A 23617-nucleotide genomic window follows, 5' to 3' on the forward strand; every position below is an offset into this window, starting at 1 on the left:
CAGACTATAAAAGAGAAACCAACCCAAAAAGTTTGGTTGATTTGTCTGTGGCATTCTTTTAAACTGTTGCTTATGGCGGTCTCTGTGAGCTTCTCAGTGACATTCAGCCATCCAGGTATCCCGCCTGCAGTAGACGGAATGTGGCAATGGAACGCTGGCTGCGCGTGTCATAATAGGCTCTGAGCCTTTATATACCTGCGCACAGCAGCAGCCACCTTCAGTCTGCTGCTGGACAGCCAGCAGCAGCAGCAGCAGGAGAGGTAATTAATCAGCAACCCTCCTGCTAAGGGTAGACAGCTGGTCGTTCCACCCCCCCCCCGCCTTAATTGGTTCTCCTCCCTTCCAACGGTGTTGAGGCGGGTGGGAACAGCCGGGGGTTGAGGGTACTGTGCTAAAAGAGGTGGAGTTATGCAGATCTAAAACGCGTGGATTGCAGCAGCAGCAAGCCGAAAAGTGCAGGCATGTGAGGGATCTAGAGGTTGACAGCATGTCTTCTTAACGGGAGTCCAGGTGGCCATCTCCACAAATGGACTTTTCAGAATCCTTGGGTGGCACCGTAGTCGGAAACCAATTCTGGTTATCGCTTCTCGGCCTTTTGGCTAAGATCAAGTGTAGTATCTGTTCTTATCAGTTTAATATCTGATACGTCCCCTATCTGGGGACCATATATTAAATGGATTTTTAGAACAGGGAGATGGAAAAAGAGCTTGCTCTGTCCACTCCACGCATTGACCTGGTATTGCAGTATCTCCAGGACCGGTGCACCCCTTCTTTAATGCAGTTTCTAAAATCAGAAAGAATTGAATTCAATGCTTTTTGTTCATTTTGCTTGTTTGTCGGATTTTGGGATGGACTCTTTGGCTTTGCTTTTCTTCTCCTCATTGGATTTTTCATGTTAAAAGTTGCAGAAGCCAGATGACAAGCTCATTTTGGTTCAACTTCAGCAACTGTGCATTGCATTGCCATGTAATGTAATGTAATGCAATGCTATCTATCTAGCTCTCCCTCTATACTTCCTTTTGGATAAACAGACATATTAGGCAAGCATTTTGGAGCTTTCACCTAAATAACTACAGGTGGTGAGATAAGCTGCACAATATAATTGACCTTTCAGTATATTGTTGCACACACACCATCTATTTAGCAAATGCCCTTGTTATCAACAGCAGCCTTTTAAACTCACCTGAGCTAACAGGTATGTGAGCTGGTTACTCTGCTGCGCTTAAAATTTCTTTTTTGGTTTGCTACAATGCCTTTTCTGAAACGTTGTCTCCCTCTGCTGGAACACTGACTTCTTTCATTTAATGCCTGCAGACTATAAAAGAGAAACCAACCCAAAAAGTTTGGTTGATTAGTCTGTGGCATTCTTTTAAACTGTTGCTTATGGCGGTCTCTGTGAGCTTCTCAGTGACATTCAGCCATCCAGGTATCCCGCCTGCAGTAGACGGAATGTGGCAATGGAACGCTGGCTGCGCGTGTCATAATAGGCTCTGAGCCTTTATATACCTGCGCACAGCAGCAGCCACCTTCAGTCTGCTGCTGGACAGCCAGCAGCAGCAGCAGCAGGAGAGGTAATTAATCAGCAACCCTCCTGCTAAGGGTAGACAGCTGCTCGTTCCACCCCCCCCCCCGCCTTAATTGGTTCTCCTCCCTTCCAACGGTGTTGAGGCGGGTGGGAACAGCCGGGGGTTGAGGGTACTGTGCTAAAAGAGGTGGAGTTATGCAGATCTAAAACGCGTGGATTGCAGCAGCAGCAAGCCGAAAAGTGCAGGCATGTGAGGGATCTAGAGGTTGACAGCATGTCTTCTTAACGGGAGTCCAGGTGGCCATCTCCACAAATGGACTTTTCAGAATCCTTGGGTGGCACCGTAGTCGGAAACCAATTCTGGTTATCGCTTCTCGGCATTTTGGCTAAGATCAAGTGTAGTATCTGTTCTTATCAGTTTAATATCTGATACGTCCCCTATCTGGGGACCATATATTAAATGGATTTTTAGAACAGGGAGATGGAAAAAGAGCTTGCTCTGTCCACTCCACGCATTGACCTGGTATTGCAGTATCTCCAGGACCGGTGCACCCCTTCTTTAATGCAGTTTCTAAAATCAGAAAGAATTGAATTCAATGCTTTTTGTTCATTTTGCTTGTTTGTCGGATTTTGGGATGGACTCTTTGGCTTTGCTTTTTTTCTCCTCATTGGATTTTTCATGTTAAAAGTTGCAGAAGCCAGATGACAAGCTCATTTTGGTTCAACTTCAGCAACTGTGCATTGCATTGCCATGTAATGTAATGTAATGCAATGCTATCTATCTAGCTCTCCCTCTATACTTCCTTTTGGATAAACAGACATATTAGGCAAGCATTTTGGAGCTTTCACCTAAATAACTACAGGTGGTGAGATAAGCTGCACAATATAATTGACCTTTCAGTATATTGTTGCACACACACCATCTATTTAGCAAATGCCCTTGTTATCAACAGCAGCCTTTTAAACTCACCTGAGCTAACAGGTATGTGAGCTGGTTACTCTGCTGCGCTTAAAATTTCTTTTTTGGTTTGCTACAATGCCTTTTCTGAAACGTTGTCTCCCTCTGCTGGAACACTGACTTCTTTCATTTAATGCCTGCAGACTATAAAAGAGAAACCAACCCAAAAAGTTTGGTTGATTAGTCTGTGGCATTCTTTTAAACTGTTGCTTATGGCGGTCTCTGTGAGCTTCTCAGTGACATTCAGCCATCCAGGTATCCCGCCTGCAGTAGACGGAATGTGGCAATGGAACGCTGGCTGCGCGTGTCATAATAGGCTCTGAGCCTTTATATACCTGCGCACAGCAGCAGCCACCTTCAGTCTGCTGCTGGACAGCCAGCAGCAGCAGCAGCAGGAGAGGTAATTAATCAGCAACCCTCCTGCTAAGGGTAGACAGCTGCTCGTTCCACCCCCCCCCCGCCTTAATTGGTTCTCCTCCCTTCCAACGGTGTTGAGGCGGGTGGGAACAGCCGGGGGTTGAGGGTACTGTGCTAAAAGAGGTGGAGTTATGCAGATCTAAAACGCGTGGATTGCAGCAGCAGCAAGCCGAAAAGTGCAGGCATGTGAGGGATCTAGAGGTTGACAGCATGTCTTCTTAACGGGAGTCCAGGTGGCCATCTCCACAAATGGACTTTTCAGAATCCTTGGGTGGCACCGTAGTCGGAAACCAATTCTGGTTATCGCTTCTCGGCCTTTTGGCTAAGATCAAGTGTAGTATCTGTTCTTATCAGTTTAATATCTGATACGTCCCCTATCTGGGGACCATATATTAAATGGATTTTTAGAACAGGGAGATGGAAAAAGAGCTTGCTCTGTCCACTCCGCGCATTGACCTGGTATTGCAGTATCTCCAGGACCGGTGCACCCCTTCTTTAATGCAGTTTCTAAAATCAGAAAGAATTGAATTCAATGCTTTTTGTTCATTTTGCTTGTTTGTCGGATTTTGGGATGGACTCTTTGGCTTTGCTTTTCTTCTCCTCATTGGATTTTTCATGTTAAAAGTTGCAGAAGCCAGATGACAAGCTCATTTTGGTTCAACTTCAGCAACTGTGCATTGCATTGCCATGTAATGTAATGGAATGCAATGCTATCTATCTAGCTCTCCCTCTATACTTCCTTTTGGATAAACAGACATATTAGGCAAGCATTTTGGAGCTTTCACCTAAATAACTACAGTTGGTGAGATAAGCTGCACAATATAATTGACCTTTCAGTATATTGTTGCACACACACCATCTATTTAGCAAATGCCCTTGTTATCAACAGCAGCCTTTTAAACTCACCTGAGCTAACAGGTATGTGAGCTGGTTACTCTGCTGCGCTTAAAATTTCTTTTTTGGTTTGCTACAATGCCTTTTCTGAAACGTTGTCTCCCTCTGCTGGAACACTGACTTCTTTCATTTAATGCCTGCAGACTATAAAAGAGAAACCAACCCAAAAAGTTTGGTTGATTAGTCTGTGGCATTATTTTAAACTGTTGCTTATGGCGGTCTCTGTGAGCTTCTCAGTGACATTCAGCCATCCAGGTATCCCGCCTGCAGTAGACGGAATGTGGCAATGGAACGCTGGCTGCGCGTGTCATAATAGGCTCTGAGCCTTTATATACCTGCGCACAGCAGCAGCCACCTTCAGTCTGCTGCTGGACAGCCAGCAGCAGCAGCAGCAGGAGAGGTAATTAATCAGCAACCCTCCTGCTAAGGGTAGAGAGCTGCTCGTTCCAACCCCCCCCCCGCCTTAATTGGTTCTCCTCCCTTCCAACGGTGTTGAGGCGGGTGGGAACAGCCGGGGGTTGAGGGTACTGTGCTAAAAGACGTGGAGTTATGCAGATCTAAAACGCGTGGATTGCAGCAGCAGCAAGCCGAAAAGTGCAGGCATGTGAGGGATCTAGAGGTTGACAGCATGTCTTCTTAACGGGAGTCCAGGTGGCCATCTCCACAAATGGACTTTTCAGAATCCTTGGGTGGCACCGTAGTCGGAAACCAATTCTGGTTATCGCTTCTCGGCCTTTTGGCTAAGATCAAGTGTAGTATCTGTTCTTATCAGTTTAATATCTGATACGTCCCCTATCTGGGGACCATATATTAAATGGATTTTTAGAACAGGGAGATGGAAAAAGAGCTTGCTCTGTCCACTCCACGCATTGACCTGGTATTGCAGTATCTCCAGGACCGGTGTACCCCTTCTTTAATGCAGTTTCTAAAATCAGAAAGAATTGAATTCAATGCTTTTTGTTCATTTTGCTTGTTTGTCGGATTTTGGGATGGACTCTTTGGCTTTGCTTTTCTTCTCCTCATTGGATTTTTCATGTTAAAAGTTGCAGAAGCCAGATGACAAGCTCATTTTGGTTCAACTTCAGCAACTGTGCATTGCATTGCCATGTAATGTAATGTAATGCAATGCTATCTATCTAGCTCTCCCTCTATACTTCCTTTTGGATAAACAGACATATTAGGCAAGCATTTTGGAGCTTTCACCTAAATAACTACAGGTGGTGAGATAAGCTGCACAATATAATTGACCTTTCAGTATATTGTTGCACACACACCATCTATTTAGCAAATGCCCTTGTTATCAACAGCAGCCTTTTAAACTCACCTGAGCTAACAGGTATGTGAGCTGGTTACTCTGCTGCGCTTAAAATTTCTTTTTTGGTTTGCTACAATGCCTTTTCTGAAACGTTGTCTCCCTCTGCTGGAACACTGACTTCTTTCATTTAATGCCTGCAGACTATAAAAGAGAAACCAACCCAAAAAGTTTGGTTGATTAGTCTGTGGCATTCTTTTAAACTGTTGCTTATGGCGGTCTCTGTGAGCTTCTCAGTGACATTCAGCCATCCAGGTATCCCGCCTGCAGTAGACGGAATGTGGCAATGGAACGCTGGCTGCGCGTGTCATAATAGGCTCTGAGCCTTTATATACCTGCGCACAGCAGCAGCCACCTTCAGTCTGCTGCTGGACAGCCAGCAGCAGCAGCAGGAGAGGTAATTAATCAGCAACCCTCCTGCTAAGGGTAGACAGCTGCTCGTTCCACCCCCCCCCCACCTTAATTGGTTCTCCTCCCTTCCAACGGTGTTGAGGCGGGTGGGAACAGCCGGGGGTTGAGGGTACTGTGCTAAAAGAGGTGGAGTTATGCAGATCTAAAACGCGTGGATTGCAGCAGCAGCAAGCCGAAAAGTGCAGGCATGTGAGGGATCTAGAGGTTGACAGCATGTCTTCTTAACGGGAGTCCAGGTGGCCATCTCCACAAATGGACTTTTCAGAATCCTTGGGTGGCACCGTAGTCGGAAACCAATTCTGGTTATCGCTTCTCGGCCTTTTGGCTAAGATCAAGTGTAGTATCTGTTCTTATCAGTTTAATATCTGATACGTCCCCTATCTGGGGACCATATATTAAATGGATTTTTAGAACAGGGAGATGGAAAAAGAGCTTGCTCTGTCCACTCCACGCATTGACCTGGTATTGCAGTATCTCCAGGACCGGTGCACCCCTTCTTTAATGCAGTTTCTAAAATCAGAAAGAATTGAATTCAATGCTTTTTGTTCATTTTGCTTGTTTGTCGGATTTTGGGATGGACTCTTTGGCTTTGCTTTTCTTCTCCTCATTGGATTTTTCATGTTAAAAGTTGCAGAAGCCAGATGACAAGCTCATTTTGGTTCAACTTCAGCAACTGTGCATTGCATTGCCATGTAATGTAATGTAATGCAATGCTATCTATCTAGCTCTCCCTCTATACTTCCTTTTGGATAAACAGACATATTAGGCAAGCATTTTGGAGCTTTCACCTAAATAACTACAGGTGGTGAGATAAGCTGCACAATATAATTGACCTTTCAGTATATTGTTGCACACACACCATCTATTTAGCAAATGCCCTTGTTATCAACAGCAGCCTTTTAAACTCACCTGAGCTAACAGGTATGTGAGCTGGTTACTCTGCTGCGCTTAAAATTTCTTTTTTGGTTTGCTACAATGCCTTTTCTGAAACTTGTCTCCCTCTGCTGGAACACTGACTTCTTTCATTTAATGCCTGCAGACTATAAAAGAGAAACCAACCCAAAAAGTTTGGTTGATTAGTCTGTGGCATTCTTTTAAACTGTTGCTTATGGCGGTCTCTGTGAGCTTCTCAGTGACATTCAGCCATCCAGGTATCCCGCCTGCAGTAGACGGAATGTGGCAATGGAACGCTGGCTGCGCGTGTCATAATAGGCTCTGAGCCTTTATATACCTGCGCACAGCAGCAGCCACCTTCAGTCTGCTGCTGGACAGCCAGCAGCAGCAGCAGCAGGAGAGGTAATTAATCAGCAACCCTCCTGCTAAGGGTAGACAGCTGCTCGTTCCACCCCCCCCCCCCGCCTTAATTGGTTCTCCTCCCTTCCAACGGTGTTGAGGCGGGTGGGAACAGCCGGGGGTTGAAGGTACTGTGCTAAAAGAGGTGGAGTTATGCAGATCTAAAACGCGTGGATTGCAGCAGCAGCAAGCCGAAAAGTGCAGGCATGTGAGGGATCTAGAGGTTGACAGCATGTCTTCTTAACGGGAGTCCAGGTGGCCATCTCCACAAATGGACTTTTCAGAATCCTTGGGTGGCACCGTAGTCGGAAACCAATTCTGGTTATCGCTTCTCGGCCTTTTGGCTAAGATCAAGTGTAGTATCTGTTCTTATCAGTTTAATATCTGATACGTCCCCTATCTGGGGACCATATATTAAATGGATTTTTAGAACAGGGAGATGGAAAAAGAGCTTGCTCTGTCCACTCCACGCATTGACCTGGTATTGCAGTATCTCCAGGACCGGTGCACCCCTTCTTTAATGCAGTTTCTAAAATCAGAAAGAATTGAATTCAATGCTTTTTGTTCATTTTGCTTGTTTGTCGGATTTTGGGATGGACTCTTTGGCTTTGCTTTTCTTCTCCTCATTGGATTTTTCATGTTAAAAGTTGCAGAAGCCAGATGACAAGCTCATTTTGGTTCAACTTCAGCAACTGTGCATTGCATTGCCATGTAATGTAATGTAATGCAATGCAATCTATCTAGCTCTCCCTCTATACTTCCTTTTGGATAAACAGACATATTAGGCAAGCATTTTGGAGCTTTCACCTAAATAACTACAGGTGGTGAGATAAGCTGCACAATATAATTGACCTTTCAGTATATTGTTGCACACACACCATCTATTTAGCAAATGCCCTTGTTATCAACAGCAGCCTTTTAAACTCACCTGAGCTAACAGGTATGTGAGCTGGTTACTCTGCTGCGCTTAAAATTTCTTTTTTGGTTTGCTACAATGCCTTTTCTGAAACGTTGTCTCCCTCTGCTGGAACACTGACTTCTTTCATTTAATGCCTGCAGACTATAAAAGAGAAACCAACCCAAAAAGTTTGGTTGATTAGTCTGTGGCATTCTTTTAAACTGTTGCTTATGGCGGTCTCTGTGAGCTTCTCAGTGACATTCAGCCATCCAGGTATCCCGCCTGCAGTAGACGGAATGTGGCAATGGAACGCTGGCTGCGCGTGTCATAATAGGCTCTGAGCCTTTATATACCTGCGCACAGCAGCAGCCACCTTCAGTCTGCTGCTGGACAGCCAGCAGCAGCAGCAGCAGGAGAGGTAATTAATCAGCAACCCTCCTGCTAAGGGTAGACAGCTGCTCGTTCCACCCCCCCCCCCGCCTTAATTGGTTCTCCTCCCTTCCAACGGTGTTGAGGCGGGTGGGAACAGCCGGGTGTTGAAGGTACTGTGCTAAAAGAGGTGGAGTTATGCAGATCTAAAACGCGTGGATTGCAGCAGCAGCAAGCCGAAAAGTGCAGGCATGTGAGGGATCTAGAGGTTGACAGCATGTCTTCTTAACGGGAGTCCAGGTGGCCATCTCCACAAATGGACTTTTCAGAATCCTTGGGTGGCACCGTAGTCGGAAACCAATTCTGGTTATCGCTTCTCGGCCTTTTGGCTAAGATCAAGTGTAGTATCTGTTCTTATCAGTTTAATATCTGATACGTCCCCTATCTGGGGACCATATATTAAATGGATTTTTAGAACAGGGAGATGGAAAAAGAGCTTGCTCTGTCCACTCCACGCATTGACCTGGTATTGCAGTATCTCCAGGACCGGTGCACCCCTTCTTTAATGCAGTTTCTAAAATCAGAAAGAATTGAATTCAATGCTTTTTGTTCATTTTGCTTGTTTGTCGGATTTTGGGATGGACTCTTTGGCTTTGCTTTTCTTCTCCTCATTGGATTTTTCATGTTAAAAGTTGCAGAAGCCAGATGACAAGCTCATTTTGGTTCAACTTCAGCAACTGTGCATTGCATTGCCATGTAATGTAATGTAATGCAATGCTATCTATCTAGCTCTCCCTCTATACTTCCTTTTGGATAAACAGACATATTAGGCAAGCATTTTGGAGCTTTCACCTAAATAACTACAGGTGGTGAGATAAGCTGCACAATATAATTGACCTTTCAGTATATTGTTGCACACACACCATCTATTTAGCAAATGCCCTTGTTATCAACAGCAGCCTTTTAAACTCACCTGAGCTAACAGGTATGTGAGCTGGTTACTCTGCTGCGCTTAAAATTTCTTTTTTGGTTTGCTACAATGCCTTTTCTGAAACGTTGTCTCCCTCTGCTGGAACACTGACTTCTTTCATTTAATGCCTGCAGACTATAAAAGAGAAACCAACCCAAAAAGTTTGGTTGATTAGTCTGTGGCATTCTTTTAAACTGTTGCTTATGGCGGTCTCTGTGAGCTTCTCAGTGACATTCAGCCATCCAGGTATCCCGCCTGCAGTAGACGGAATGTGGCAATGGAACGCTGGCTGCGCGTGTCATAATAGGCTCTGAGCCTTTATATACCTGCGCACAGCAGCAGCCACCTTCAGTCTGCTGCTGGACAGCCAGCAGCAGCAGCAGCAGGAGAGGTAATTAATCAGCAACCCTCCTGCTAAGGGTAGACAGCTGCTCGTTCCACCCCCCCCCCCCCGCCTTACTTGGTTCTCCTCCCTTCCAACGGTGTTGAGGCGGGTGGGAACAGCCGGGGGTTGAGGGTACTGTGCTAAAAGAGGTGGAGTTATGCAGATCTAAAACGCGTGGATTGTAGCAGCAGCAAGCCGAAAAGTGCAGGCATGTGAGGGATCTAGAGGTTGACAGCATGTCTTCTTAACGGGAGTCCAGGTGGCCATCTCCACAAATGGACTTTTCAGAATCCTTGGGTGGCACCGTAGTCGGAAACCAATTCTGGTTATCGCTTCTCGGCCTTTTGGCTAAGATCAAGTGTAGTATCTGTTCTTATCAGTTTAATATCTGATACGTCCCCTATCTGGGGACCATATATTAAATGGATTTTTAGAACAGGGAGATGGAAAAAGAGCTTGCTCTGTCCACTCCACGCATTGACCTGGTATTGCAGTATCTCCAGGACCGGTGCACCCCTTCTTTAATGCAGTTTCTAAAATCAGAAAGAATTGAATTCAATGCTTTTTGTTCATTTTGCTTGTTTGTCGGATTTTGGGATGGACTCTTTGGCTTTGCTTTTCTTCTCCTCATTGGATTTTTCATGTTAAAAGTTGCAGAAGCCAGATGACAAGCTCATTTTGGTTCAACTTCAGCAACTGTGCATTGCATTGCCATGTAATGTAATGTAATGCAATGCTATCTATCTAGCTCTCCCTCTATACTTCCTTTTGGATAAACAGACATATTAGGCAAGCATTTTGGAGCTTTCACCTAAATAACTACAGGTGGTGAGATAAGCTGCACAATATAATTGACCTTTCAGTATATTGTTGCACACACACCATCTATTTAGCAAATGCCCTTGTTATCAACAGCAGCCTTTTAAACTCACCTGAGCTAACAGGTATGTGAGCTGGTTACTCTGCTGCGCTTAAAATTTCTTTTTTGGTTTGCTACAATGCCTTTTCTGAAACGTTGTCTCCCTCTGCTGGAACACTGACTTCTTTCATTTAATGCCTGCAGACTATAAAAGAGAAACCAACCCAAAAAGTTTGGTTGATTAGTCTGTGGCATTCTTTTAAACTGTTGCTTATGGCGGTCTCTGTGAGCTTCTCAGTGACATTCAGCCATCCAGGTATCCCGCCTGCAGTAGACGGAATGTGGCAATGGAACGCTGGCTGCGCGTGTCATAATAGGCTCTGAGCCTTTATATACCTGCGCACAGCAGCAGCCACCTTCAGTCTGCTGCTGGACAGCCAGCAGCAGCAGCAGCAGGAGAGGTAATTAATCAGCAACCCTCCTGCTAAGGGTAGACAGCTGCTCGTTCCACCCCCCCCCCGCCTTAATTGGTTCTCCTCCCTTCCAACGGTGTTGAGGCGGGTGGGAACAGCCGGGGGTTGAGGGTACTGTGCTAAAAGAGGTGGAGTTATGCAGATCTAAAACGCGTGGATTGCAGCAGCAGCAAGCCGAAAAGTGCAGGCATGTGAGGGATCTAGAGGTTGACAGCATGTCTTCTTAACGGGAGTCCAGGTGGCCATCTCCACAAATGGACTTTTCAGAATCCTTGGGTGGCACCGTAGTCGGAAACCAATTCTGGTTATCGCTTCTCGGCCTTTTGGCTAAGATCAAGTGTAGTATCTGTTCTTATCAGTTTAATATCTGATACGTCCCCTATCTGGGGACCATATATTAAATGGATTTTTAGAACAGGGAGATGGAAAAAGAGCTTGCTCTGTCCACTCCACGCATTGACCTGGTATTGCAGTATCTCCAGGACCGGTGCACCCCTTCTTTAATGCAGTTTCTAAAATCAGAAAGAATTGAATTCAATGCTTTTTGTTCATTTTGCTTGTTTGTCGGATTTTGGGATGGACTCTTTGGCTTTGCTTTTCTTCTCCTCATTGGATTTTTCATGTTAAAAGTTGCAGAAGCCAGATGACAAGCTCATTTTGGTTCAACTTCAGCAACTGTGCATTGCATTGCCATGTAATGTAATGTAATGCAATGCTATCTATCTAGCTCTCCCTCTATACTTCCTTTTGGATAAACAGACATATTAGGCAAGCATTTTGGAGCTTTCACCTAAATAACTACAGGTGGTGAGATAAGCTGCACAATATAATTGACCTTTCAGTATATTGTTGCACACACACCATCTATTTAGCAAATGCCCTTGTTATCAACAGCAGCCTTTTAAACTCACCTGAGCTAACAGGTATGTGAGCTGGTTACTCTGCTGCGCTTAAAATTTCTTTTTTGGTTTGCTACAATGCCTTTTCTGAAACGTTGTCTCCCTCTGCTGGAACACTGACTTCTTTCATTTAATGCCTGCAGACTATAAAAGAGAAACCAACCCAAAAAGTTTGGTTGATTAGTCTGTGGCATTCTTTTAAACTGTTGCTTATGGCGGTCTCTGTGAGCTTCTCAGTGACATTCAGCCATCCAGGTATCCCGCCTGCAGTAGACGGAATGTGGCAATGGAACGCTGGCTGCGCGTGTCATAATAGGCTCTGAGCCTTTATATACCTGCGCACAGCAGCAGCCACCTCAGTCTGCTGCTGGACAGCCAGCAGCAGCAGCAGCAGGAGAGGTAATTAAAAAGCAACCCTCCTGCTAAGGGTAGACAGCTGCTCGTTCCACCCCCCCCCCCCGCCTTAATTGGTTCTCCTCCCTTCCAACGGTGTTGAGGCGGGTGGGAACACCTGGGGGTTGAGGGTACTGTGCTAAAAGAGGTGGAGTTATGCAGATCTAAAACGCGTGGATTGCAGCAGCAGCAAGCCGAAAAGTGCAGGCATGTGAGGGATCTAGAGGTTGACAGCATGTCTTCTTAACGGGAGTCCAGGTGGCCATCTCCACAAATGGACTTTTCAGAATCCTTGGGTGGCACCGTAGTCGGAAACCAATTCTGGTTATCGCTTCTCGGCCTTTTGGCTAAGATCAAGTGTAGTATCTGTTCTTATCAGTTTAATATCTGATACGTCCCCTATCTGGGGACCATATATTAAATGGATTTTTAGAACAGGGAGATGGAAAAAGAGCTTGCTCTGTCCACTCCACGCATTGACCTGGTATTGCAGTATCTCCAGGACCGGTGCACCCCTTCTTTAATGCAGTTTCTAAAATCAGAAAGAATTGAATTCAATGCTTTTTGTTCATTTTGCTTGTTTGTCGGATTTTGGGATGGACTCTTTGGCTTTGCTTTTCTTCTCCTCATTGGATTTTTCATGTTAAAAGTTGCAGAAGCCAGATGACAAGCTCATTTTGGTTCAACTTCAGCAACTGTGCATTGCATTGCCATGTAATGTAATGTAATGCAATGCTATCTATCTAGCTCTCCCTCTATACTTCCTTTTGGATAAACAGACATATTAGGCAAGCATTTTGGAGCTTTCACCTAAATAACTACAGGTGGTGAGATAAGCTGCACAATATAATTGACCTTTCAGTATATTGTTGCACACACACCATCTATTTAGCAAATGCCCTTGTTATCAACAGCAGCCTTTTAAACTCACCTGAGCTAACAGGTATGTGAGCTGGTTACTCTGCTGCGCTTAAAATTTCTTTTTTGGTTTGCTACAATGCCTTTTCTGAAACGTTGTCTCCCTCTGCTGGAACACTGACTTCTTTCATTTAATGCCTGCAGACTATAAAAGAGAAACCAACCCAAAAAGTTTGGTTGATTAGTCTGTGGCATTCTTTTAAACTGTTGCTTATGGCGGTCTCTGTGAGCTTCTCAGTGACATTCAGCCATCCAGGTATCCCGCCTGCAGTAGACGGAATGTGGCAATGGAACGCTGGCTGCGCGTGTCATAATAGGCTCTGAGCCTTTATATACCTGCGCACAGCAGCAGCCACCTTCAGTCTGCTGCTGGACAGCCAGCAGCAGCAGCAGCAGGAGAGGTAATTAATCAGCAACCCTCCTGCTAAGGGTAGACAGCTGCTCGTTCCACCCCCCCCCCCACCTTAATTGGTTCTCCTCCCTTCCAACGGTGTTGAGGCGGGTGGGAACAGCCGGGGGTTGAGGGTACTGTGCTAAAAGAGGTGGAGTTATGCAGATCTAAAACGCGTGGATTGCAGCAGCAGCAAGCCGAAAAGTGCAGGCATGTGAGGGATCTAGAGGTTGACAGCATGTCTTCTTAACGGGAGTCCAGGTGGCCATCTCCACAAATGGACTTTTCAGAATCCTTGGGTGGCACCGTAGTCGGAAACCAATTCTGGTTATCGCTTCTCGGCCTTTTGGCTAAGATCAAGTGTAGTATCTGTTCTTATCAGTTTAATATCTGATACGTCCCCTATCTGGGGACCATATATTAAATGGATTTTTAGAACAGGGAGATGGAAAAAGAGCTTGCTCTGTCCACTCCACGCATTGACCTGGTATTGCAGTATCTCCAGGACCGGTGCACCCCTTCTTTAATGCAGTTTCTAAAATCAGAAAGAATTGAATTCAATGCTTTTTGTTCATTTTGCTTGTTTGTCGGATTTTGGGATGGACTCTTTGGCTTTGCTTTTCTTCTCCTCATTGGATTTTTCATGTTAAAAGTTGCAGAAGCCAGATGACAAGCTCATTTTGGTTCAACTTCAGCAACTGTGCATTGCATTGCCATGTAATGTAATGTAATGCAATGCTATCTATCTAGCTCTCCCTCTATACTTCCTTTTGGATAAACAGACATATTAGGCAAGCATTTTGGAGCTTTCACCTAAATAACTACAGGTGGTGAGATAAGCTGCACAATATAATTGACCTTTCAGTATATTGTTGCACACACACCATCTATTTAGCAAATGCCCTTGTTATCAACAGCAGCCTTTTAAACTCACCTGAGCTAACAGGTATGTGAGCTGGTTACTCTGCTGCGCTTAAAATTTCTTTTTTGGTTTGCTACAATGCCTTTTCTGAAACGTTGTCTCCCTCTGCTGGAACACTGACTTCTTTCATTTAATGCCTGCAGACTATAAAAGAGAAACCAACCCAAAAAGTTTGGTTGATTAGTCTGTGGCATTCTTTTAAACTGTTGCTTATGGCGGTCTGTGTGAGCTTCTCAGTGACATTCAGCCATCCAGGTATCCCGCCTGCAGTAGACGGAATGTGGCAATGGAACGCTGGCTGCGCGTGTCATAATAGGCTCTGAGCATTTATATACCTGCGCACAGCAGCAGCCACCTTCAGTCTGCTGCTGGACAGCCAGCAGCAGCAGCAGCAGGAGAGGTAATTAATCAGCAACCCTCCTGCTAAGGGTAGACAGCTGCTCGTTCCACCCCCCCCCGCCTTAATTGGTTCTCCTCCCTTCCAACGGTGTTGAGGCGGGTGGGAACAGCTGGGGGTTGAAGGTACTGTGCTAAAAGAGGTGGAGTTATGCAGATCTAAAACGCGTGGATTGCAGCAGCAGCAAGCCGAAAAGTGCAGGCATGTGAGGGATCTAGAGGTTGACAGCATGTCTTCTTAACGGGAGTCCAGGTGGCCATCTCCACAAATGGACTTTTCAGAATCCTTGGGTGGCACCGTAGTCGGAAACCAATTCTGGTTATCGCTTCTCGGCCTTTTGGCTAAGATCAAGTGTAGTATCTGTTCTTATCAGTTTAATATCTGATACGTCCCCTATCTGGGGACCATATATTAAATGGATTTTTAGAACAGGGAGATGGAAAAAGAGCTTGCTCTGTCCACTCCACGCATTGACCTGGTATTGCAGTATCTCCAGGACCGGTGCACCCCTTCTTTAATGCAGTTTCTAAAATCAGAAAGAATTGAATTCAATGCTTTTTGTTCATTTTGCTTGTTTGTCGGATTTTGGGATGGACTCTTTGGCTTTGCTTTTCTTCTCCTCATTGGATTTTTCATGTTAAAAGTTGCAGAAGCCAGATGACAAGCTCATTTTGGTTCAACTTCAGCAACTGTGCATTGCATTGCCATGTAATGTAATGTAATGCAATGCTATCTATCTAGCTCTCCCTCTATACTTCCTTTTGGATAAACAGACATATTAGGCAAGCATTTTGGAGCTTTCACCTAAATAACTACAGGTGGTGAGATAAGCTGCACAATATAATTGACCTTTCAGTATATTGTTGCACACACACCATCTATTTAGCAAATGCCCTTGTTATCAACAGCAGCCTTTTAAACTCACCTGAGCTAACAGGTATGTGAGCTGGTTACTCTGCTGCGCTTAAAATTTCTTTTTTGGTTTGCTACAATGCCTTTTCTGAAACGTTGTCTCCCTCTGCTGGAACACTGACTTCTTTCATTTAATGCCTGCAGACTATAAAAGAGAAACCAACCCAAAAAGTTTGGTTGATTAGTCTGTGGCATTCTTTTAAACTGTTGCTTATGGCGGTCTCTGTGAGCTTCTCAGTGACATTCAGCCATCCAGGTATCCCGCCTGCAGTAGACGGAATGTGGCAATGGAACGCTGGCTGCGCGTGTCATAATAGGCTCTGAGCCTTTATATACCTGCGCACAGCAGCAGCCACCTTCAGTCTGCTGCTGGACAGCCAGCAGCAGCAGCAGCAGGAGAGGTAATTAATCAGCAACCCTCCTGCTAAGGGTAGACAGCTGCTCGTTCCACCCCCCCCCCCCGCCTTAATTGGTTCTCCTCCCTTCCAACGGTGTTGAGGCGGGTGGGAACAGCCGGGGGTTGAGGGTACTGTGCTAAAAGAGGTGGAGTTATGCAGATCTAAAACGCGTGGATTGCAGCAGCAGCAAGCCGAAAAGTGCAGGCATGTGAGGGATCTAGAGGTTGACAGCATGTCTTCTTAACGGGAGTCCAGGTGGCCATCTCCACAAATGGACTTTTCAGAATCCTTGGGTGGCACCGTAGTCGGAAACCAATTCTGGTTATCGCTTCTCGGCCTTTTGGCTAAGATCAAGTGTAGTATCTGTTCTTATCAGTTTAATATCTGATACGTCCCCTATCTGGGGACCATATATTAAATGGATTTTTAGAACAGGGAGATGGAAAAAGAGCTTGCTCTGTCCACTCCACGCATTGACCTGGTATTGCAGTATCTCCAGGACCGGTGCACCCCTTCTTTAATGCAGTTTCTAAAATCAGAAAGAATTGAATTCAATGCTTTTTGTTCATTTTGCTTGTTTGTCAGATTTTGGGATGGACTCTTTGGCTTTGCTTTTCTTCTCCTCATTGGATTTTTCATGTTAAAAGTTGCAGAAGCCAGATGACAAGCTCATTTTGGTTCAACTTCAGCAACTGTGCATTGCATTGCCATGTAATGTAATGTAATGCAATGCTATCTATCTAGCTCTCCCTCTATACTTCCTTTTGGATAAACAGACATATTAGGCAAGCATTTTGGAGCTTTCACCTAAATAACTACAGGTGGTGAGATAAGCTGCACAATATAATTGACCTTTCAGTATATTGTTGCACACACACCATCTATTTAGCAAATGCCCTTGTTATCAACAGCAGCCTTTTAAACTCACCTGAGCTAACAGGTATGTGAGCTGGTTACTCTGCTGCGCTTAAAATTTCTTTTTTGGTTTGCTACAATGCCTTTTCTGAAACGTTGTCTCCCTCTGCTGGAACACTGACTTCTTTCATTTAATGCCTGCAGACTGTAGTGCCGGCGTCCCTGCCCTCTGCTAGGCAGGGACGCTGCTCCTCTCACCGCTCTGCTCCGTGCCCGGCTTCCTTCCCCCGCTCTGCTGTCAGCGCGCGCTCCGTCCCGGCGTCCTCCTCCTGCTCTGCTCTCAGCGCGCGCTCCTTCCCGGCCCCTGTGCTTAGGGCGCGCGCGCGCGCGCTCCCCTCCTCTTAAAGGGGCCGCGCGCGCCGCCCTAAAGAGTCCCCGGCCAATGGCCGGAGGACTTCATCATATATAAGGCACCTCCTCCAAAATGGAGGTGCCCGAGCAATGTTGTTTGCACCTGTGTCTCACCTGTGCTTCAGCCCTCAGGTCCCGTTGCCAGTTACCTGCCAGTTTCCTGCTAGTTACCTGCCAGTACCTGCCAGTTACCTGCCTGATTCCTGCCTGAATACTTGTTACCTGTCTGCCAGTCTGAGGTCCGACGGTCTGCCTTACTTCTCCTGTCAGTCTGTCGAAGGACCAGCCTGCCCGCTCACCTGGGAGCGCATGTCAGCTACCTGCCTGCTTGCCTGAGGTCCGACGGTCTGCCTTACTACTCCGGTCAGTCTGTCTATGGACCAGCTTGCCCGCTCACCTGGGAGCGCTTCTCCGTTATCTGCCTGCTTGCCAGCCCGGAGGTCCCGTTGTCACGTGCGGTGACCATCAGCTATTCCAGAGACTCTTGCCCGCTCACCTGGGAGCGCATCTCCGTTACCTGCCTGCTTGCCAGCCCGGAGGTCCCGTTGTCACGTGCGGTGACCATCAGCTATTCCAGAGACTCTCGCTTGCTCACCTGGGAGCACACATCTACCACCTGCCTGCTAGCCTACCCGGAGGCTCTGCCATCACAGGTCGTACCTACCCCTTACCCAGAGACTGCCCTGATCACTTGCCGTAACTCCCTGTCCGTTCACCCAGAGACTGCCACCCGCTCCCTTACAAGGGCCGCCCCCTTGTATAGTAGCTCAGAGGTTCCGCCTCCCGGACCCGTTACAGTCCGCCTCCCGGACCCGTTACAGTTTGCTCGGGCCATGGAACCCGGTGGCACCCAAGCTCCCTCGCTCTCGGACCTCGCTCTTGAACTGTCCCGTCAGAGGTCCCAACAGGAGGCCATCCTGGGTCACCTGCGGAATGTTAATACTCGCCTGAACACTCTGTCTGATCCACCAACAACCTCCGCTAGTGCCATATCTTGCAATCCGGCGGCTCCGCTGCTCACTAATACTATGGTATCCTACCCCGGACCCCGGCTTTCTGCACCTCCTCGCTTCGGAGGCGACCCCGTCCAGGCTCGGGGCTTCTTGAATCAGTGCACCCTGCATTTTGAACTTTTGTCCTACCAGTTTAACTCCGACCGGGCCAAAATTGCCTTCATCATGTCCCATCTCACCGGGGAGGCCCTGGCCTGGCTGAATCCTCTATGGGAGAGAGGAGACCCCCTGGTGTCCAACTTGCCTGCTTTTCTCACGGCTTTCCGGAAAGTCTTCGACGAACCCGGACGGAAGACCTCATCTGCATCATCGTTGCTACGCCTCCGTCAGGGGAGTCTCACCGTGGGCCAATATGCCATACGGTTCCGTACCCTTGCCTCGGAGCTGGCCTGGGATAACGACGCTCTGGTTTCCGTCTTCTGGGAGGGTCTGTCCGGCCGTATTAAAGATGAACTTGCCGGTCGGGACATTCCTACCACTCTCGATGACTTAATAACTCTTGCCACCCGAATTGACCTACGGTTTCAGGAGCGTGCCAAAGAGGTCACCCGTGAGAGAAGGATTCCACGTTTAGCTCCTACTTTCCAGAAACCCGTCATTCCCTCCATCTCTCCCCAGGTACACTCTCCTGAGCCTATGCAGGTCGACCAGACCAAGATGGTCAAAACCCGTCAGGACTCACGCCGTGCCGAGGGGAGCTGCTTCTACTGTGGCAGTAAGGAGCACCGGATCCGTGCCTGCCCGGAGAGGTCGGGAAACGCCTGTGTCTAGGTTCGCTCAGAGAGGTCCACCTAGTCAAGAATAAATCCTCTCCATCCCTGCTGTTGTCAGTTTCGATCATCTACGGGGAGAACCGTTATTTCGAACTAGCCCAACTTGACTCTGGAGCAGCCGGGAACCTTATTTCACAGTCCCTGGTTGAGAAATACCGCATCCCCACCAAACCTCTGGCTGTACCCTTGTCTGTCGCTGCCGTGGATGGGGGCCTCTTACCTCGCCCCATTCAACTCATCACCGAATCCATTACCCTGCAGGTGGGAATGCTGCATTCTGAAAGTATCTCCTTTCATGTTCTGCCTGGACTCTCTCACGCCCTCTTGCTAGGTCTGCCCTGGCTCCAGAGACATGCACCCGTGCTAGACTGGCAAACCGGAGAGGTCCTTCGCTGGGGACAAGACTGTCATAAGACCTGCCTGGTTCCCGTCCATCCCGTTCGTCCCTCTCCTACCCCAGCTAATCTACCTGGACTTCCGATTCCTTATTGGTCTTATGCAGATGTCTTTAATAAAAAGGAGGCAGAGACATTACCACCACATAGACCATACGACTGTCCCATCGATCTGCTACCCGGTACTACTCCTCCCCGTGGGCGTATCTATCCTTTATCCGCTGCTGAGACCCGGTCAATGTCCGAATATATTGAGGAGAATCTGGCCAGAGGATTCATCCGGAAATCTACCTCCCCGGCGGGAGCAGGCTTCTTTTTCGTCAAAAAGAAGGACGGCTCTCTCCGTCCCTGTATAGACTATAGAGGCCTAAACCTGATCACGGTGAAGAATAAGTACCCCCTTCCGCTCATTCCAGAATTATTTGATCGTCTGAGGGGGGCTAGGATCTTCACCAAACTGGACCTTCGTGGGGCGTACAACCTGGTTCGTATTCGTCAGGGGGATGAATGGAAGACGGCATTCAACACCCGGGACGGCCACTATGAATACCTGGTAATGCCCTTTGGTCTCTGTAACGCTCCTGCCGTCTTTCAAGAGTTGGTCAATGACATCTTCCGGGACCTTCTCTACTCCTGCGTAGTGGTGTACCTGGACGACATCTTGGTCTTCTCTCCGGATCTCCAGACTCACCGGAGGGACGTTCGTCAGGTCCTGCTCAGGCTAAGGCAGAACCATCTCTACGCTAAATTTGAGAAGTGCCTCTTTGAGCAGACCTCGCTTCCGTTTCTGGGCTACATTATCTCTCAGACCGGCCTTCAAATGGATCCTGAGAAACTGTCTGCCATCGAGAAATGGCCCCGACCGGAGGGGTTGAAGGCCATTCAGCGTTTCCTGGGCTTCGCCAACTACTACCGCCTCTTCATACCACACTTCTCTTCCCGGACGGCCCCAATTTCTGCGCTCACCCGTAAAGGTACTAATCCCAAAGAGTGGCCACCCGAAGCAGAGGAGGCCTTTCTTTCCCTTAAACAGGCCTTCTCTTCCGCCCCGGTGCTGCATCGCCCAGATGGCAACAAGCAGTTCTTCCTGGAAGTTGACGCCTCCTCCTCTGGAGCCGGAGCGGTACTTACTCAAAAATCATCTTCCGGGAGGATGGTAACTTGTGGCTTCTTCTCTAAACTCTTCTCCTCCTCTGAGCGCAACTATTCCATAGGAGACCGAGAGTTATTGGCCATCAAACTGGCATTGGAGGAGTGGCGTTACCTGCTCGAGGGGGCTCTTCACCCGGTAATAATTTACACTGACCACAAGAACTTGGCTTACCTCCAGCATGCCCAGAGACTTAACCCGCGCCAAGCCCGGTGGTCCTTGTTTTTTGCTCGTTTTGATTTTGTCCTTCATTTTCGCCCGGCTGACAAAAACGTCAAGGCGGATGCCTTGTCTCGATCCTTTCTGGTGTCTGATCTCGAGGAGGATCCGAAACATATCATCGATCCCGCCAGAGTAATGCAGGTGGCTCCCGTGAGTCTAAATCGTCTTCCTCCTGGTAAGACGTTCGTACCAGTACCTGATCGGGAGAAGATTCTACACTGGGGTCATTCGTCTAAATTAGCTGGCCACGCCGGTCAGAAAAAGACCCTCCAGCTTATTACCCGGCACTACTGGTGGCCTAACCTGCACAAGGATGTAATAGACTTTGTTTCTGCCTGTGTGTCCTGCGCCCGCAACAAAGTTCCGAGACACCTGCCGGCCGGCCGCCTCCTACCTCTGCCAGTACCTGCTGCCCCTTGGCAGCATATAGCGATGGACTTCATTACTGATCTGCCTGTCTCTGCCGGTTGTACGGTCATTTGGGTGGTCGCTGACCGCTTCTCCAAGATGGCTCACTTCATTCCACTGCCAGGTCTTCCGTCTGCACCCGAGCTGGCTAAAGACTTTATCCGCCACATCTTCCGTCTTCATGGCCTGCCCCGTCACATCGTGTCGGATCGTGGGGTACAGTTCACTTCCCGTTTCTGGAGAGCCACTTGTAAATTGCTGGACGTCACCCTGGACTTCTCCTCCGCTTACCACCCACAGTCTAATGGTCAAGTGGAGCGGATCAATCAGAACCTGACCAGTTACCTTCGGCACTTCGTTAATGCCCACCATTCTGACTGGGTGGATCTCCTGCCATGGGCCGAATTCTCGTACAACAATCACGAGAGCGAGTCTTCCTCCAAATCCCCGTTTTTTGTAGTCTACGGTCAGCATCCTCGGATCCCGTTTCCCGTCTCCACCTCGGCGGACAATCCGGCTGCGGAATCTCTTGTTAACAAATTTTCCTCCATATGGGAGAGTACCCAGTCCGCACTTCTTCTGTCATCCGAGCGTATGAAAAGACACGCTGACAAAAAACGTCTGGACCCTCCTCAATTCCGCCCTGGGGATAAAGTCTGGCTCTCGTCCAAATATGTCCGGCTCAAGATCCCTTCCTATAAGTTAGGGCCTCGGTTCATCGGCCCACTGGAGGTCATCAGTCAGATCAACCCGGTGGCCTATAAATTGAAACTCCCGGCCAACTTACGGATCCCTAACTCCTTCCATGTGTCTCTCCTCAAACCTGTGGTACTTAACTCTTTTTCCAAGTCTACAGGTACGCCTCCTGCTCCGGTTTCTGCTGTGGACGAGTTTGAGGTAGAGAACATTCTTGCCACCAAAAGGGTAAGAGGAAAGACCTTTTTCCTGGTAGATTGGAAGGGGTTTGGTCCTGAGGAGAGAACGTGGGAGCCCCGGGAGAACATCCATGCCCCTCTCATCCTAGCTAAATTTCTGTCTGGCCTAAAAATGGGGGGGCCTAAAGGGGGGGGTACTGTAGTGCCGGCGTCCCTGCCCTCTGCTAGGCAGGGACGCTGCTCCTCTCACCGCTCTGCTCCGTGCCCGGCTTCCTTCCCCCGCTCTGCTGTCAGCGCGCGCTCCGTCCCGGCGTCCTCCTCCTGCTCTGCTCTCAGCGCGCGCTCCTTCCCGGCCCCTGTGCTTAGGGCGCGCGCGCGCGCGCTCCCCTCCTCTTAAAGGGGCCGCGCGCGCCGCCCTAAAGAGTCCCCGGCCAATGGCCGGAGGACTTCATCATATATAAGGCACCTCCTCCAAAATGGAGGTGCCCGAGCAATGTTGTTTGCACCTGTGTCTCACCTGTGCTTCAGCCCTCAGGTCCCGTTGCCAGTTACCTGCCAGTTTCCTGCTAGTTACCTGCCAGTACCTGCCAGTTACCTGCCTGATTCCTGCCTGAATACTTGTTACCTGTCTGCCAGTCTGAGGTCCGACGGTCTGCCTTACTTCTCCTGTCAGTCTGTCGAAGGACCAGCCTGCCCGCTCACCTGGGAGCGCATGTCAGCTACCTGCCTGCTTGCCTGAGGTCCGACGGTCTGCCTTACTACTCCGGTCAGTCTGTCTATGGACCAGCTTGCCCGCTCACCTGGGAGCGCTTCTCCGTTATCTGCCTGCTTGCCAGCCCGGAGGTCCCGTTGTCACGTGCGGTGACCATCAGCTATTCCAGAGACTCTTGCCCGCTCACCTGGGAGCGCATCTCCGTTACCTGCCTGCTTGCCAGCCCGGAGGTCCCGTTGTCACGTGCGGTGACCATCAGCTATTCCAGAGACTCTCGCTTGCTCACCTGGGAGCACACATCTACCACCTGCCTGCTAGCCTACCCGGAGGCTCTGCCATCACAGGTCGTACCTACCCCTTACCCAGAGACTGCCCTGATCACTTGCCGTAACTCCCTGTCCGTTCACCCAGAGACTGCCACCCGCTCCCTTACAAGGGCCGCCCCCTTGTATAGTAGCTCAGAGGTTCCGCCTCCCGGACCCGTTACAGTCCGCCTCCCGGACCCGTTACACAGACTATAAAAGAGAAACCAACCCAAAAACTTTGGTTGATTAGTCTGTGGCATTCTTTTAAACTGTTGCTTATGGCGGTCTCTGTGAGCTTCTCAGTGACATTCAGCCATCCAGGTATCCCGCCTGCAGTAGACGGAATGTGGCAATGGAACGCTGGCTGCGCGTGTCATAATAGGCTCTGAGCCTTTATATACCTGCGCACAGCAGCAGCCACCTTCAGTCTGCTGCTGGACAGCCAGCAGCAGCAGCAGCAGGAGAGGTAATTAATCAGCAACCCTCCTGCTAAGGGTAGACAGC

At 48.2% G+C, this 23617-nt stretch overlaps 13 non-coding genes across 13 annotated transcripts; all 13 read left to right on the forward strand.

Moving 5' to 3' along the window:
• The first annotated feature begins 579 nt into the window (after positions 1–579).
• Positions 580–770, forward strand: LOC141213375 (U2 spliceosomal RNA). The gene has a single exon (XR_012282878.1). It is a non-coding gene; the product is annotated as a U2 spliceosomal RNA (small nuclear RNA).
• A 1121-nt stretch (positions 771–1891) lies between these two features.
• On the forward strand, positions 1892–2082 carry LOC141213491 (U2 spliceosomal RNA). The gene has a single exon (XR_012282991.1). It is a non-coding gene; the product is annotated as a U2 spliceosomal RNA (small nuclear RNA).
• A 1120-nt stretch (positions 2083–3202) lies between these two features.
• LOC141213449 (U2 spliceosomal RNA) lies at positions 3203–3393 on the forward strand. The gene has a single exon (XR_012282951.1). It is a non-coding gene; the product is annotated as a U2 spliceosomal RNA (small nuclear RNA).
• A 1121-nt stretch (positions 3394–4514) lies between these two features.
• Positions 4515–4705, forward strand: LOC141213456 (U2 spliceosomal RNA). The gene has a single exon (XR_012282958.1). It is a non-coding gene; the product is annotated as a U2 spliceosomal RNA (small nuclear RNA).
• A 1117-nt stretch (positions 4706–5822) lies between these two features.
• LOC141213376 (U2 spliceosomal RNA) lies at positions 5823–6013 on the forward strand. The gene has a single exon (XR_012282879.1). It is a non-coding gene; the product is annotated as a U2 spliceosomal RNA (small nuclear RNA).
• Positions 6014–7134: 1121 nt separating this feature from the next.
• LOC141213377 (U2 spliceosomal RNA) lies at positions 7135–7325 on the forward strand. The gene has a single exon (XR_012282880.1). It is a non-coding gene; the product is annotated as a U2 spliceosomal RNA (small nuclear RNA).
• Positions 7326–8446: 1121 nt separating this feature from the next.
• LOC141213378 (U2 spliceosomal RNA) lies at positions 8447–8637 on the forward strand. The gene has a single exon (XR_012282881.1). It is a non-coding gene; the product is annotated as a U2 spliceosomal RNA (small nuclear RNA).
• A 1123-nt stretch (positions 8638–9760) lies between these two features.
• LOC141213379 (U2 spliceosomal RNA) lies at positions 9761–9951 on the forward strand. The gene has a single exon (XR_012282882.1). It is a non-coding gene; the product is annotated as a U2 spliceosomal RNA (small nuclear RNA).
• Positions 9952–11071: 1120 nt separating this feature from the next.
• Positions 11072–11262, forward strand: LOC141213380 (U2 spliceosomal RNA). Its single transcript, XR_012282883.1, has one exon. It is a non-coding gene; the product is annotated as a U2 spliceosomal RNA (small nuclear RNA).
• Positions 11263–12383: 1121 nt separating this feature from the next.
• On the forward strand, positions 12384–12574 carry LOC141213381 (U2 spliceosomal RNA). The gene has a single exon (XR_012282884.1). It is a non-coding gene; the product is annotated as a U2 spliceosomal RNA (small nuclear RNA).
• Positions 12575–13695: 1121 nt separating this feature from the next.
• Positions 13696–13886, forward strand: LOC141213382 (U2 spliceosomal RNA). The gene has a single exon (XR_012282885.1). It is a non-coding gene; the product is annotated as a U2 spliceosomal RNA (small nuclear RNA).
• Positions 13887–15005: 1119 nt separating this feature from the next.
• Positions 15006–15196, forward strand: LOC141213383 (U2 spliceosomal RNA). Its single transcript, XR_012282886.1, has one exon. It is a non-coding gene; the product is annotated as a U2 spliceosomal RNA (small nuclear RNA).
• A 1122-nt stretch (positions 15197–16318) lies between these two features.
• Positions 16319–16509, forward strand: LOC141213384 (U2 spliceosomal RNA). The gene has a single exon (XR_012282887.1). It is a non-coding gene; the product is annotated as a U2 spliceosomal RNA (small nuclear RNA).
• The last annotated feature ends 7108 nt before the right edge of the window (positions 16510–23617 follow it).

This window comes from Phyllobates terribilis, unplaced genomic scaffold (assembly GCF_046119375.1).
Source record: "Phyllobates terribilis strain yellow unplaced genomic scaffold, ASM4611937v1 Scaffold_196__1_contigs__length_3587587, whole genome shotgun sequence".
NCBI classification, from domain to species: Eukaryota; Metazoa; Chordata; class Amphibia; order Anura; family Dendrobatidae; genus Phyllobates; species Phyllobates terribilis.